Below are 15,378 nucleotides of genomic sequence, written 5' to 3'. Positions count from 1 at the left end.
TTTAAAACGCACTCCCCTCCACCCTGGGCCCCACACACAAACTCACATACCTGGCACCTGATTCCATGAGGCTCTAAAGAGTAAAAACATCGCGGCTACTCAAGAACTCACAACTTAAGAGGAAAACTAAGAAATCCATACTGTCTTGTTTACCCATAGGCACTGCCTACCAACTCTGGGCCAAGTACACAAGGGGATGTAGAAAACTGGCCCATACATAATCCCTGCCTACAACAAAGAAAAAAAAAAGTCCATGCTGATTAACACACATGCAAGAAAGCGGAGACACATAGATTTGTAAACCAAGAACACAGACGTCCACTATTTCATGTGTAATCAGATTATGATGAAGCTAATGAGCTATCATACTTCTCTAAGGAAGCACTGAAAATGAAGGGCGAAATTCCAGATAACTAGGTAAAGACACAGGGAAGCTTAATCAAACCTGCATCTACTGAGGGCATTCTAAGTGTCAGGTTGGACTGGAGTTACAGGACCTACAAAACGACAAACTACTTCGACCAGTGCTGTCCCATACTGCAGTCATTAGCCACATGTGGCCACTAAGCATCTGAAACATGGCTAACACAAACTGACATGTGTAAGTGGAAAATACACAATGGATTTCAAAGATTTACTATAACAAAAAGGTCAACTATATCATTAATAGCTTGACTGAATACATGTTGACAGAATTTTGGATAGACTCGATAAAAATAAGATGATTACAATCTCAGTTGCTTCATTTTCCTTCTTGTGTCTACTAGAAACTTTGAAATGACTTGTGATGGCATGTATTTATGGCTTACTTATATTCTATTAGACAGTAATGATTCACATTTTCCCCTCAAAGACTGGCACAACTGGCAATTACAGCATCTTCTTATTATTACAAGGCAGGCACAAAATTAAGGGGAAAAAAGTATAGGTTATCATGTTTAACATTCACTTACTATCAAATCATAAAGCTTAGATCTAGTAAATCCCACAAGTTGGTAGTGGATGAAAGTTAGTTGAAAAGATTCACTCTGCCACATGCAGAAGAAGGGATGATTAACCAACAATTTCATTTCAAAGCTCAGCTCAGAGCTCTGTGACATCATAGAGGGGTGGGATGGAGGGGGTGGGAGGGAGGCTCAAGAGGGAGGGGATATATATATATATATATATACTTATGTTGCTGTACAACAGAAACTAACAACATTGTAAAGCAATTATCCTCCAATGTAAAAAACTTTTTTAAATTTCATTTCCAGACTGATGGACTTCTATGCAAACTATTACTCTGTTATATATGGTTCAGAAAACATGTCTGTTTTTCTCTATCAACAGGTGGACAATTTTCCAAAGGATTCAAAAGGGAATTTAATTTCCCTATCACTTCATTCTAGACACTACTATCTTCATTTTAACCACAAGATTACTCCTCTGTGCCTAGATGGTGACTGAAACAAAAGTTGTCTGGTGAGACACAACGGAATTTGTTAATACAACTGGGAATAGGATTGATCACAACTATAGGAATATGCCTTTATTCTGTCCACATTACCTAAGGATATAAAGAAGGACTAAATGGAGGAATGATAACACAGGAAAACATAGTCCCAAACTACACAGAAGATACCTGGCAAATGTGTTTCAATGACAGATGAGGGCAACCCCTTTTTAGTGCTATAGCTTATAATGGCAGGTACAATCATATTGGCCAATCAATCAACATTCTTCAAAGGTAGGATACAGAACATGATAACCTTAATAATATTCACAATAGCTATCATTTACATGATTACTTGGCAAAAAAAAAATTTTTTTTTACTATCTGATTTAAATGAGTATTATTTAATGCTCACATCACTTCAAAATTAGATGCTATTGCTTTTATTCTCAGTTTCAAGACTAGGAAATTGCCACCAAGAAAGTTTATTTGGCCAAAGTGGCACAATTTAAAAATAGAAGGCTGGGTTGACACAAATTCAGTTTCTGGGCTGCATACTAAACAGCACTAGTAATTTTTAAAAAAGTCTGACCAACAGACCAACCTTTTTACAACTTAAAAAAATTTTGTTGCCTTTAATGATGGAACAGTCCTCAGATCAGCCACTGGCATATACAGACCTCCCCCTAGGACGTCTGAACAGACCAATATGAAAAAAGGCATTCCCTTCTGGCTGTTTGCCCTCACAACATTCCAGGGGAAGGTGGCATTTTATTTCTTTGTCCTTTTAATATGTGAAGCATATACACAGTGAATAAATGCAATGAGCTCACCAGTCCAGAAAAAAAAAATCCTTTTCCATACAGCTTGGCTAAAGATACCCAGTCAATAACATAAAATGTAAAGATAATTACAGACAAGTGAAGTGGCTATTTTTATACTCAGCTGAGCTGGCAAACTACAGACTGGGGTGGAGGTTTCCATGCTTTGGCAACAATATGAAAAAGCGGAACGGCTAGATATTTAAACCCTTCCCCATCACATTTCTGTTCCTTAGGAAATCATTCTAATGTTCTGTATACTGGATACCTATATACCGTATACCTGTGTCTTGTATACCTCTTTCCAAGCTATTAAAAAAAAAAAAAGGAAATACTACAATGTTTTACAACCATTACAAGCACTGATATCATAATAAAAGTGTGTCCTTAAACAATCACCAGTGAGACAGTAACGGGGCAGGGTTACGGTGCAGGCAGTATTTGTTCTGGAAGCCACACACAGAAGCACCCACAGCCAGTAGGCTGCCACCTCAGATATCACCAGGATAGGGTAAGCTACTCTTTGTTTCTTCTGCCACAGTGAACAAAAACACCCATCTGCAATATAATGAAAATCAAATGCGCTTTGTTCCAAGGGGTATGCACTTAAAATAATCAGGGGTTGTTTTAAAGCAGAAGAAGAAAGCAAGCTTGTTGCCAGACAAGACACAAGTGGTAACACAGCCATCCTCTGTTGGGAGACAGGCTGGGACAGGGGGTCATCTCTTTCTAGCTTTTAAAGACTCTAGAGGAGAAGCAATAGAAAAAGTCACCAAACAGCACATCAAGCACGACCTAAAGTTGGATAGCACAGAAAGAATCTAATTATCAAGGTGTTGCTGACTGGATGTATACACAAGGTTAGTGGAAGAAAGGAGTTTTTCCTTTAAAGAAAAAAAACTCTTAGGAAATCCTGGTTAGTATACAGATACTGGTTAGTGTCTATGCCTATATTTTCTAGTTTCTTTGGATTTCAAAAAAAGCTCAGAGGGACTTCCCTAGTGGTCCAGAGGCCTCCTTGGTGGCTGAGATCGTAAAGAAGCCACCTGCAACACAGGAGACCCGGGTTAGATCCCTGGGTCGGGAAGATCCCCTGGAGAAGGAAATGGCACCCCACTCCAGTATTCTTGCCTGGAGAATCCCATGAACAGAGGAGCCTGGCGGACTACAATCCATGGGGTTGCAAAGAGTCAGACACGATTGAGTGACCACTGCTGGGTCCAGTGGTCAGACTCCGCACTCCCAATACAGGGGACCCAGGTTCAATCCCTGGTCAGGGAACTAGACCCCACATGCTGCAACAAAGATTCTGCACGCTATGCTGAAAGACCCAGCATAGCCAAACAAATATTTTTTTAAGTAAATAATAAAGCTCAAAGGAAATAAATGTAAAACTTTTTTCTCAAAAGAAAAAAATGATATAGCCCCAAAGAAAATTAAGGATTTTTTAAAATGACGATTCAAGAAGGTCCTGAGCATATTCGTTGAAGTAACTTGCATCCATGATGAATGTGGACTGAGCCCAAAATAAGATTCACTTGGAGACAGAATGGTAGGCTTCTCCTCACCTGGCTGTGGGTGAGGCCTTCCTGACATGGTTCAACGTGGGACCTCAGAGCCCCACATATGTTTACGGCCCTTGTACAACACAGGTTTGAACTATGCAAGCCCACTTACATGCAATTTTTTTTCAATAAATAGACTGGAAAGCTTTTTGGAGATTTGGGGCAATTGGAAAAACCTCACCGACGAACCATGTAGCCTAGAAATAGAAAAAAAAATTTTTAAGGTATATCATGAATGCATAAAATGTGCAGATACCAGTCTATCCTTAAATAGGCATAAGGTGGGTGATATTTAATATAAAACTAAGAATGCATTAGGTTTCTTACTGTTTTCTAACTTTGCTTTAAAAAAAATTACAGTATGCCTCTCTCTCATAATAGGAGAAACTGCCTATCAGCCTATCAACATGCTAAGCAGCTTTGTTTAAAAATGTAACAGTTTTCAATACTATATTATGAATATAACTGTAATACTGTATACCATAAAATTTTATAAAGATTCATTCATTAGTGTCTAGGCTACACTACCATGAAGCAATTGTACCAATTATACTAAGCCATTTTAAAGCAATTACACCACTGTTTATTCCTATAAACATGAATTTTTTTCACAACTTTTCATTTTTGATGTCCAGTGTTAATAATACATATAACATCGACAGTGTTTTGTATTATAAGACTATATTGATATGGATACTAACAATTAATCATGTAAACAGACAACGTGAACTTAGGGTATCAATACATTGTATTGTATTGTAGGATATCAATACATATACAGTACTGGAAGTGTATTTTCTCTTCCTTACACTATTTCCTTAACATTTCTTCTCTAGCTTACTTTATTGTAAGGCTACAATATACAACTGCACTCATTTCACATGCTAGCAAAGTAATGCTCAAAATTCTCCAAGCTAGGCTTCAACAGTACGTGAACTGAGAACTAACAGATGTTCAAGTTGGACTTAGAAAAGGCAGAGGAACCAGAGGTCTAATTGCCAACATCCACTGATTCATAGAAAAAGCAAGAGAATTCCAGAAAAACATCTTCTGCTTCACTGACCATGCTATATAGCCTTTGACTGTGTGGATCACAACAAACTGGAAAACTCTTAAAGAGATGGGAATGCCAGGCTATCTTACTGCCTCCTGAGAAATCTGTATGCAGCTCAAGAAGCAACAGTTAGAACTGGGCAAGGAATAATGGATGGTTCAAAATTTGGGAAAGAGTACATCAAGGCTGTATACTGTCACCCTGCTTATTTAACTTATAGGCAGAGTACATCATGCAAAATTCCCAGCTGGATGAAGCACAACCTGGAATCAAGATGGCCAGGAGAAATGTCAATAACCTCAGATATGCAGATGACACCACCCTTATGGCAGAAAGTGAAGAGGAACTGAAGAGCCTCTTGATGAAAGTGAAAGAGGAGAGTGAAAAAGTTGGCTTAAAACTCAACATTCAAAAAACTAAGATCATGGCATCTGGTCCCATCACTTCACAGCAAATAGATGGGGAAACAATGGAAACAGGGACAGACTTTATTTTCTTGGGCTCCAAAATCACTGCAGATAGTGACTGCAGCCATGAAATTAAATGACGCTTGCTCCTTAGAAGAAAAGTTATAACAAACCTAGACAGTATATTAAAAAGCAGAGACATTACTTTGCCAACAAAGTCAAAGCTATGGTTTTTCTAGTAGTTATGTATGGACATGAGAGTTGGACCATAAAGAAAGCTGAGTGCTGCAGAATTAATGCTTTTGAACTGTGGTGTTGGAAAAGACCCTTGAGAGTCCCTTGAACTGCAAGGAGATCGAACCAGTTAATCCTAAAGGAAATCAATCCTGAATATTCATTGAAAGGACTAATGCTGAAGCTCCGACACTCCAGCCACCTGATGCAAAGAGCCCATTCATTGGAAAAGACCCCGATGCTGGGAAAGAATGAAGGTGGGAGGAAAAGGGGCTGACAGAGACGAGATAGTGGGTGGCATCATTGACTCAATGGATATGAATCTGAACAAACTCTGGGAGATGGTGAAGGACAGGGAAGCCTGGCATGCTACAGTCCATGGGGTCGCAAAGTTAGATACAACTGAGCGGCTGAACAACAACAATAAATAATATCTATAACATACAAAATAGGTGCTAATCGACAATTTTTATTACCAGTAAGGCTTCCCGTCAGCAGTAGGCTATTAGAAGTTAAGTTCTAGGGGAGTCAAAGTGATATACAGATTTTTCAACTTGTTGGTAGTGGGGTAGGAGGTATCCCCCTAAACCCCTACATGGTTCAAGGGTCAACTGTGTTTTGCTTCTGGCTGCCTTTGCTAAGGAAGAAAGAAAAAGCAATTCACAAGTCCATTAGCCTTGCAGCTCAGAGGTTCCCACGTCTTCTGGGGCAGCTGGGAGGAGCCACTGTGTACAGGCTGCTTCTCCCACCAGTGAAATGTCTATGGGTCAAAACCATCCACCCAAAGTCAGCACTCCCTTTCATTTTTGAAAAGCCATCAATCACAAACAGGTCAACTCTCGTAGGAGGAGATGGTCAAGTTATGTGAGCCTTCTCATCAAACTAAAAGGCTCAGCACAGATCTTGTTAACTCACTGACAAAGCTTGACAGATGGGTTTGTTTATGTGGTTCTTGCCTAGCAGGATCCCAAGGGCCTGGGTTCCAGTTCCTTTTCCAACCTTCCTGTTGCCGCTCAAAGCCATCTGCCTCACCTCGGACTCCCCACTAGACTCCACTGCAGCAAGTCAGAGTTTATACCAGTCTTCATTCATAACACTTGTCCTTAGCTACCTGTGGGACTCCCAAGGTCACTGTCTAAATCAGAGAGAAAAAGAAAAGGACAACATCTAGAAGCCCTGTGCCAAGAGTAGCCAGAACTGAGGCTCACCTCTAAGCTTCGCCCCTTATTGACTGTGCCACGTTCAGAGGGCTCATTTCTCTTTCCTAGACCTCAATACCTACTGTCAATTGAGTCCCCCTCACCTCCACTCCAACAACTAGAGCCTTGTACTCCAATGGAATGAAAATGTGTTAAACTCATTAAAACAAAGCTCCATGAAGGCAGGCATTGCTGTTCATCCCCAGATCTTCTATCTACCACTCAATGATTCCACCAACATGTACTGCTCACAAGGGATTTGATGCTGAGTAAGACGGCCCAGACCTCCAGAATCTGCCAGTCTAGAAGCAAAGTAACTGGTGCAGACAGAGAAGGTGCTCAAGTCAATTCAAAGAACTTGTCGAAAAAAGCTTACATTATTCACCTTCTGTTATAGCCAGCTCAAATATTCACTAAAGAGATAGAGGATGTCACCTAAGATGGACAGTGACAGAACAAGCTCCTTCCTGAGCATGGCTGATGACCCTGGGATGACTCTCTCCTAGCATCTGCTACTTTCCAGAGATGGGCTAGTTCCTCTGAAAAAGCCAGCTTCTGAGGACCAGCTCCCCAGCTAGGATATGTGACCCTATCTTCCTTGGGTCCCTTTTGGAGGCAGCCCCATAGGCTAGGAGACTGAGAGGAGAAGGACATAGAGAATTGGAGACATTCCCCGTACCTGGTTGAGCAGTCAGAGATTGACCCCGTGAGCTTAGAAGTGTCGTGTGCTGGACCTAGGGACATCTTCATTCCCTCCTTCAACAGTAAAGGGAGGAAACTGCTGTCCCCTGGAAAGCAGAAAATGGTATGTACCAGCACTAGACCAAGAAATATCCCTGGGGTGAGGAGCACAAGACCCAGTCTTAGAATCCAGCACATCTCTGTGAAATAGCCATATGACAGGTTTACTACTTATTACTTCTAAATAGCGTTTTACTGCTTTCAATAGAAATAGTTCCTAAAAATCATCGATGGTACATAGACTGGTTTTCCTACTGAGGGTTTAAGACCCACAGTTATTACTTTGCACTTTTGTTGGATAAGGCTCCCCAGGTGGCGCTAGTGGTAAAGAATCTGCCTGCAATGTAAGTGATACAGGAGACACAGGTTCAATCCCTGGGTCAGGAAGATCTCCTAGAGGATGAAATGGCAACCCACTTCAGTATTTCTTGCCTGAAAAATCCCATGGACAGAGGAGCCTGGTGGGCTACAGCCCATGAGGTCGCAAAGGGTCACACATGACTGAGCAACAGCACACACACCTGTATGATATTGTCAGGTCTGAGGAATAGTGGCACTTGTTAAAGAACAGAACCCCTTGTCACTGTACTCCTGACCTTATAAGTGGCTGTTAAAGTACATAGGACAAATGCATAAAGATCTTCTAGGTACATTCAACAGATCTTGGGTAAACCTGGGGATTCCAAAGATGTTCACCACGAGGCTGAGCACAGGGACTTCCACAAACCTTTTGAAACCAACAAAGATTACACGTGGATAGCATCATTTCATATAAGTGAATTTCCCTCTAGGAAAAGTGGTCCAACACCTGCATCCAATTTGCAAAAATGTCCATCTTTGACTCAAAAATATTTAAGAATTCCTGCTAGATGGCCTGCCTCGGTCTACAAAATGAACTTCTCTTGGAGGAAAACATTTGACTCTGTGCTGCCCTAGAGCAAAGGAAGCTGCTCAGCCTTTTATTCCCCACTAGTGAGCTCTGCCAAAGCTTTTTTTCCTGGCTGGGTTTCTGTCATTTCAGCCAGCAAAAGGAACTGGACAGACGTAGTGAAAGTGAAAAGAGAGATGCTGCTGGGGTTGTTAATTCTAGAGTCATTTAGCTCTTTAAAAAGAAAATATTCTGGGTTAAGCAAACTGAGTTCATCTAGAAGGAAAGAAAAACAACAACAATAACAACTGTAGATTGATATTGCTGTGACCAATTGCAATACTTAACAGGGATAAAAAGAGTTAAGGTTTGAAAGTAATTATTGACAGTGAGGAAAACTGATATAGTAGAGGACAAAATGCTTATGCTCGATTACTTGATGATAAATTTGCTGTTTACTAAATGCCAATTTTAGAAAAAAGTAAAGGAAAAAATTATGTATTTTCTTGCACTATACAATAAACTCCTTGGCCTACAACCAACTTTTCTCACAACTGGATTCTGTTCATTTAGAAGCAGGGAGGAACAAGCCATGAACTCTCAAAGATTGCCCCTTACCCAGGGGTGACCGATGGCGGTGGAATTTATAAGGCAAGACACTGTTTCCAGTGAAGGCCAGTTACTACAGGAAGAACTGGACTAGGTCCCAGGTTCAGGTTAGATGAGGTGAGACCTATCACACAAAACCAGCTGGTGAAGCAGGCAAGACACAGTAACTGTTCCAAAGGCCGGAAGCAGGTTTTTAAACTATATAGGTAAGGCTCAGACAGTAAAGAGTCTGCCTGCAGTGAGGGAGAAACGGGTTCGATCCCTGGGTGTCAGGAAGATCCTCTGGAGAAGGAAATGGCAACTCACTCCAGTATTCTTGCCTGGAAAATCCCATGGACAGAGGAGCCTGGCGGGCTACAGTCCACAGGGTCGCAGAGAGTCGCACATTACTGAAGTGACTTAGCATGCACACAGCTCCTTAAAGACCCAGCCTCCAAATGCAGTCACATTCTGAGGCACTGGGAATGAGGATTCAATATATAAATATTTGGGGGGGGGGGGCAGTGGGGAAGGCATACAAAATCCAGTCCATAACAGTTGGCTAAACTTCACTCTTTGCAACTAAGCAGTTTCAAATAAAAATAAAAAAGAAACCCAAGGCTCAGAGAGGTGATCTAACTTCCCTGAAAAGGAATGTATCTTCTGAACTTCCGCCTGCATTTGGCTAACTACCTCCACTCCTTGGCCTTTTGATTTCTGTTTCAATTCTCCTCCAGGCTCCCAAAAGTTCAATACATGATGAACACCCTGAAGGGCTTTATGGCAACATGGGAGGGTGGGTGGGTGTGTACAGTTCAATGTTAACCACCTACTATGTGACAGACACTCTATTATACACAGAACATAAAACTGAAGAATGAAGCATACTTCAACGAGAAGAGGTTTTGTTTTAAAACACATGTTAAAAAAATAAATAAATAAAACACATGTTAAGTCCGCAAAATTACTTGCTAAAATATTGATTATATATACTAATACCCATCAGTGAGCCTGATGTCAAAGGCTGGAGCGGTCTGTTCACTGTAGATGGCTGGAGTTGGGAAACTGAGTTTGATTAACAATCTTTATCATTAAACTACTACCATTTGTACTTTTCAGCTCATGGGTAGCAATAAAACAAGAAATAATCTCTAAATCATGCAGCATCTTCATGATTTTCTTAAAAGGATACCATCAGTATCATATACCTATGTAAATAATTAATAGGGGGGAAAAATCTAGAATCCTTTTCACTATCACCCATTTAAAATACACCCAAGAGGCTTTTGATATATTTAGCTCTGTCTTGTCAATGCCTATATTCATCATTTCTCCTACACAGAGGCTATTCAGTTGGCTTTCAGCAAAATAATGCACAGCACTAATAGTGAATGCTTTCAGTACCATGAGTTAAGGACTGTCTGATGTGACAGTTTTTCTTTTATGTATTTCTGGGTATACTATTTTATATGTTGATTGCTCCTGGATCTTCATATTAAGGTCACCGTTCCCCTCAACCAGAGAAAAAAGAAAACATGACCTCAGGATGAATGCACAAAAATCAAAGCAACGATGAATAAACCCTCTGCAACAATTCAGAGAGATACACTTTCTATTCTTGGAAATTCAGTGTGGTGGGTGTTACTCGAGATCATTTCTAGTCTGTTTGGATCCTGTATGGAATGGAGAATGAGCATCACGTGGTCATGCTCATCCACAGATGAACTGGTGGAAGGCTAAGGTACTAAGAAAAGGAAAGATGGGGGTGCCTCTGAGCATCGTCTTATGTTTTCCTCTGAATTCAGGTTAAGGCAAATGCTGCAGAAAAAATTGAAGACACAAGTGCTTTGTGGGATAGATCACACAGATTTAATAGAGTGCTCTGTTTATAAGAATCTGTATTTTTATCCTTATGGAACCTGTAAATACGACATCTGGGGCACTCGGTTGCAGCCAGGGTAACAGCCAGCACCACTGAGGATAACCAATATGTGCTAAGAAAAATCTTAAGTAGAAAATCACAACAAAAGGCATGAAATTCAAATATTTGAGTACTTACTGTGTGCAACACTGTTCTTGACACTACCGATTCAATAGTAAACAAAAGAGACAAAATCCCTGTCTTCATGGAGCACAGATTCTAGTGCAGACAGACTACTAATGTGAACTAAACTAATATTAACTCCTGGCAAGTTAGAAGGCAATTACGTGCTAGGAAGAAAATAAAGGAGAAAAGGGAATTCCCTGGTGGTCCAGTGGTTAGGACAGAGTTTTCACTGCCAAGGGCCCAGGTTCAATCCCTGGTCCAATAAAAGAACGAGAGAGAGAGAGAGAGAGAGAGAGAGAGAGAAGAGCACCAGGGTATGCCATAAAGGGGTGGCCAGAGAAGACGACTTCTGAGTGAAGAGCTGAGGGGTTGAGTGGCATAGCCCTACAGACAGCTGGCAGAAGAGTGATCCAAACAAAGGGGAACAGTAAACACAGTGGCTCTGAGGCAGGAGTGTGCCCCGTAACTTGAGGTAACAATGAGGAAACCAAAGGGTTTTGATGCCTTAAACTGCTTCCTGATTAACAGATTTATAATCAGATGGAAAATGTCATGAACACAGCCATATTTTCATACACGCATAGTGCAGGAACATGCCTCTGTAAATGGGTGGTGGCTCAGATGGTAAAGAATCTGCCTGCAATGCCAGGGACCTGGGTTTGATCCCTGGGTTGGAAAGATCCCCTGGGGAAGGGAACGGCTGCCCACTCCAGTATTCTTGCCTGGAGAATTCCATGGATGGAGGAGCCTGGCAACGCTGCAGCCCATGGGGTAGCAAAGAGTCAGACAGGACTGACTGTCACTTCACTTAAGCCCCTAATCTTTCTAAGCTTGAAGAAATGAGGAAGAGAAAGTTGAGCAAGTAATCCAGGGTTACACCTGGGTGACCAGCCAAGAAAAGGCTTTAGTATAAATATCCCAGACTCGCATCACACTTTTGTCTCAAGCTTCGATCCCTGGATTGGGAAGACCCCTTGGAGAAGGGAAAGGCTACCCACTCCAGTATTCTGGCCTAGAGAATTCTATGGACTGTATAGTCCATGGGGTTGCAAAGAGTGGGAGACAACTGAGCGACTTTCACTTTCCCACTTTAAAATTAAGAGGCGCTCGTTTTTCTAAAAAAAATAAAACTGAAAAAACTGAAGAACTCAGCCAACTAACATAACCTTAAAAGCTAAAACATCAATTTCACTTTTCATTCAGCAAGTGAGAGACCCTACATATGCGCTGAAGAAGAAATAATAAATGCTTCATTACCTAGATCCCACTACTCAGCAATCAACTGTACAGGTGTGTTTCACAGAGAAACTGCTCAAGGAGAACACATTTCAGATGTTGACTGTAGCATTGTTAAGTTAAAAAAAAAAAAAGTAGAAAAAGATCAACTGTCCTATGCAGAAAAAGTGTAACAGTGAAAAACTGGAAACTCTCAAATTTTCTCTTGGCAAGGGAAAGAACATGCTATAATTTATTCATACACTAGAATTCTCCGCAGCAGCTAAAGTAAATAAGATCTACAGGCATCTCAAACACATACTGACAAATTTTAAAATGCAAGCTGTATGTATATAGAATTATGCTACTTAAATAAAATGTTAAGCTTGGGGATATGGTTTGTAGATACGTAACACAGAAGTACAAACATGTTTGGACACTCTGTATACTGATTTCACAGTAGTGGTTATCTGAGGATGGATGCAGAAGAGGAGGGATGGATGCCTCAGTTGCAGTTTATTTTTAATGAGAGGGGGATATGAAGCAAATATGGAAAGATTAGTAACTCAAACATAAGTAGTGGAAAATGGAAGCCTTACTATGTTCTCTTTACGTATGTTTGAAATTGTTCATACTTTTACTTTAAAACAACAACAGGAAGAATAGAAGGAAGGGATAGACAAAGCTCCTCCACCACATTCCAGTAACTCCAAGGCCAAGTTTCCCTAACTTTCAAAGCTCAGGTTTTCACCCTTAAGAGGTGAGTGATGCTAAATGTGCTTGCCTCAAAGATGGTACAGAAGTGGCAGTCTGGAGACAGAACTTCATTGTCAGACACAATTCTGGCAGACAAGGACACTACATCGTGTCCCCATTGAATCTCCAGGGCCCAGCAGCCATTACTTTATTTCAATTTTATAGATAATAGTAATAAGATTTTTCAAGAGGGTTATAACCCCCCCCCAAAAGAAGGCATAAAAACACATCTAAGGAGTGTAAATGACACAATAAATGCTTTACTGAAGCATCTCAATGAATGCAGACAGCCCAGAATGGACCACCTCTTCCACTCCAAGTCATGCAAGGACTAGTTAAAAATTTTAAGAACAGGATAAAATTCCTCACATAAAATCAACTATTTTACAAGAAAAAGAGAAAAAATATGACACTGGTTAAGCATCACTAAGAAAGGATAATCAGATTACATCCATCAGTAATAAGATTCCCAGCCACACCTGTAAACAGGACTCCGCAGGCTGGAGACCAAGCAATCAAAATCCAGCCTCCCTGTGATGCGCTGTCTCCTTTGAAAGTCTGTCCAAACCTCAAGAAGGTGAGATTCTCCTTGCTAAGATGAGCTTCTGCTACGTCTTACTGACCGACAAAACCAACTCCTCCCTCTGCCAAGGTCTGAGGAGCTTGAGATCGCATTCTCCAGAGAACTGGCAGTGTTTCCCCATTCCAGGGCGCTCAGGAGTCTCCTCTCCCGGAAAGAAAACAGAGCCCATCTAAATCACTTGTGAGCCTGCGGCCAAGCGAAGCCGCAGGTCCAGGTGAGCGACCTCGAGTTCGCACGTTTCCCCAATCATCGGAAACGAAGTTGCGCTGAGCCGGGCTCTTCGGAGAAGCGCAAGCCTGGCTACAGAACTCGGCGCTGGGAGATCACTCGCAACCTCTCCACTTTACCCCGGGCTCCATCTACCGCGTCTGCGGTCTCTCCCGGCTCTCAGCCCCACCCCCCTCCACAAAAGCGGGGTACGAGGTCCACAGCAAAGAAAGCGCGAGCCTAGGGTTAGCTGACGAACTCTGCAAACTGCAGAAACTAAACCGCGGGCACACAACCTGCCCGAGCCAGCAGCGAAGGGAGGAGGGTGGATTAGGGAGGATACCCACCCTCCTGGGCAGAGGATGGGGTAGATGGCGGGCGGGCGGGCGCCCCTCTTGCGGCTCCAAGAACTCCCTCCTCCCGAAGTCTGCCCGAACTCCAGCATCCCTCCTCGGAGCTGCGGTGGGAAAAAGGACCCGAAAGATGGGGGAACTGGGGGGGCAGTTGGAGGCCCGGAGTGGTCCCGCCTGCACCCTGAGGGCTCCCGGAGTCAGGAAGAGAACAATAGCGGACCCTCGGTCGCCCGAGCCCTCCGAGTCTCCCGCTCGCGCCTTCCTCCCCAGGTCCTCCAAGTTCAGCGCGGAAGCGGGTCGAGTTCAGAATCGGGGATCTGGGGGAGCAAGACGCCCGGCGGACCGGGCAGGTGGGACTGGGAGCGGGCTCGGGGTACCCAGAACGCCCCGCCGGGGGTGGAGGGGCTAGTCATTCATTGCCACCCGCGGTCCCTCCGCACCTACCCCTGCCCCAGCCGGCCTGCGAGTGGCGGGGAATCAGCAGGAGAAAGCCCCTCTCCTAACTTGGCGCGCCCTCCCTCTCTACTCGGACCCCCACCACTCCTCTCTTCCTCTGTTTCTCCGTCTGTCCTCTGCAGACACTTGGCGGCAGGCGAGGAAAAGGGACTGGTGGCGGGACCCTCGCAGCCACTCCGCCCTGCGCGTCCTCCGCGCCTCCTACCCTCATCGGAGTCCCAGACACAAAGGCGAGGACCCGAGCTGAGGACCCCGCGGCCAGGAAGCCTCCCGACGCCGCGCACTCACCCCATCTAGGCGGCGGCAGCGGCTCCCCGGGTCGGCCCCGCTGGCTGCGCCACCCCGCCCGCCGCTTCCCCAGGAAAACGCGGCCGCCGGGCTCGCTTCCTGCTCGGCTTCCTGCGCCTCGGTCCCTCCTCCTCCTCCTCCCCCCGCTGCGGGGGTCCGTGGGCGCCGCGGCTCCCGGGCTGGGCCGGCGGGGCGGGGGCGGCGGCAGCACCACCACGTGGCCGCCCGGCGCCGGCCCCCGCCGACCCGGATCCCGCGGGAGCCGGGAGGGAAGTGCTAACCATTCCCCTCCTCTTCCACCGCGCGCGGCCCCAAATTCCGCGAGTCAGGTGATCCGGCCCCGCGCTCCGGCCGCAACCTGCGGGAGGTGCTCCTGGCCCGCGCGGCCCAAGCCTCCGCAGCCTGTTTGTAGTTTTCCGCGGATCGTGGGATTCTGCCCCGTGGATCTGTTTGCATCATCGTCACCTGAAGCTAATGGAAACCACCGGTGTTCTGACCCCCGGGATTTTAGAACGGATGAGATCCTGAATTGTATTCATTTCTGGTTAACGTCCAAAGTGT

General features: G+C 43.8%; 1 protein-coding gene across 6 annotated transcripts in view; it reads right to left on the bottom strand.

Moving 5' to 3' along the window:
• Nucleotides 1-14,999, bottom strand: part of RAI14 (retinoic acid induced 14) — a 162,919-nt gene extending 147,920 nt beyond the window's left edge. For 5 of the 6 annotated variants that reach the window (XM_040262299.1, XM_040262302.1, XM_040262303.1 and 2 more), the window contains exon 1: nucleotides 14,818-14,999. The gene's annotated coding sequence lies outside the window, so the exon portion shown is untranslated. The other variant, XM_040262300.1, reaches the window with a different exon arrangement.
• Between the last annotated feature and the right edge of the window lie 379 nt (nucleotides 15,000-15,378).

The sequence above is a fragment of the Oryx dammah genome, unplaced genomic scaffold (genome assembly GCF_014754425.2).
Source record: "Oryx dammah isolate SB20612 unplaced genomic scaffold, SCBI_Odam_1.1 HiC_scaffold_20, whole genome shotgun sequence".
Classification (NCBI taxonomy): domain Eukaryota; kingdom Metazoa; phylum Chordata; class Mammalia; order Artiodactyla; family Bovidae; genus Oryx; species Oryx dammah.
Note: the sequence above shows the minus strand (reverse complement) of the source record. Positions and strands in the feature narration are given on the sequence as shown.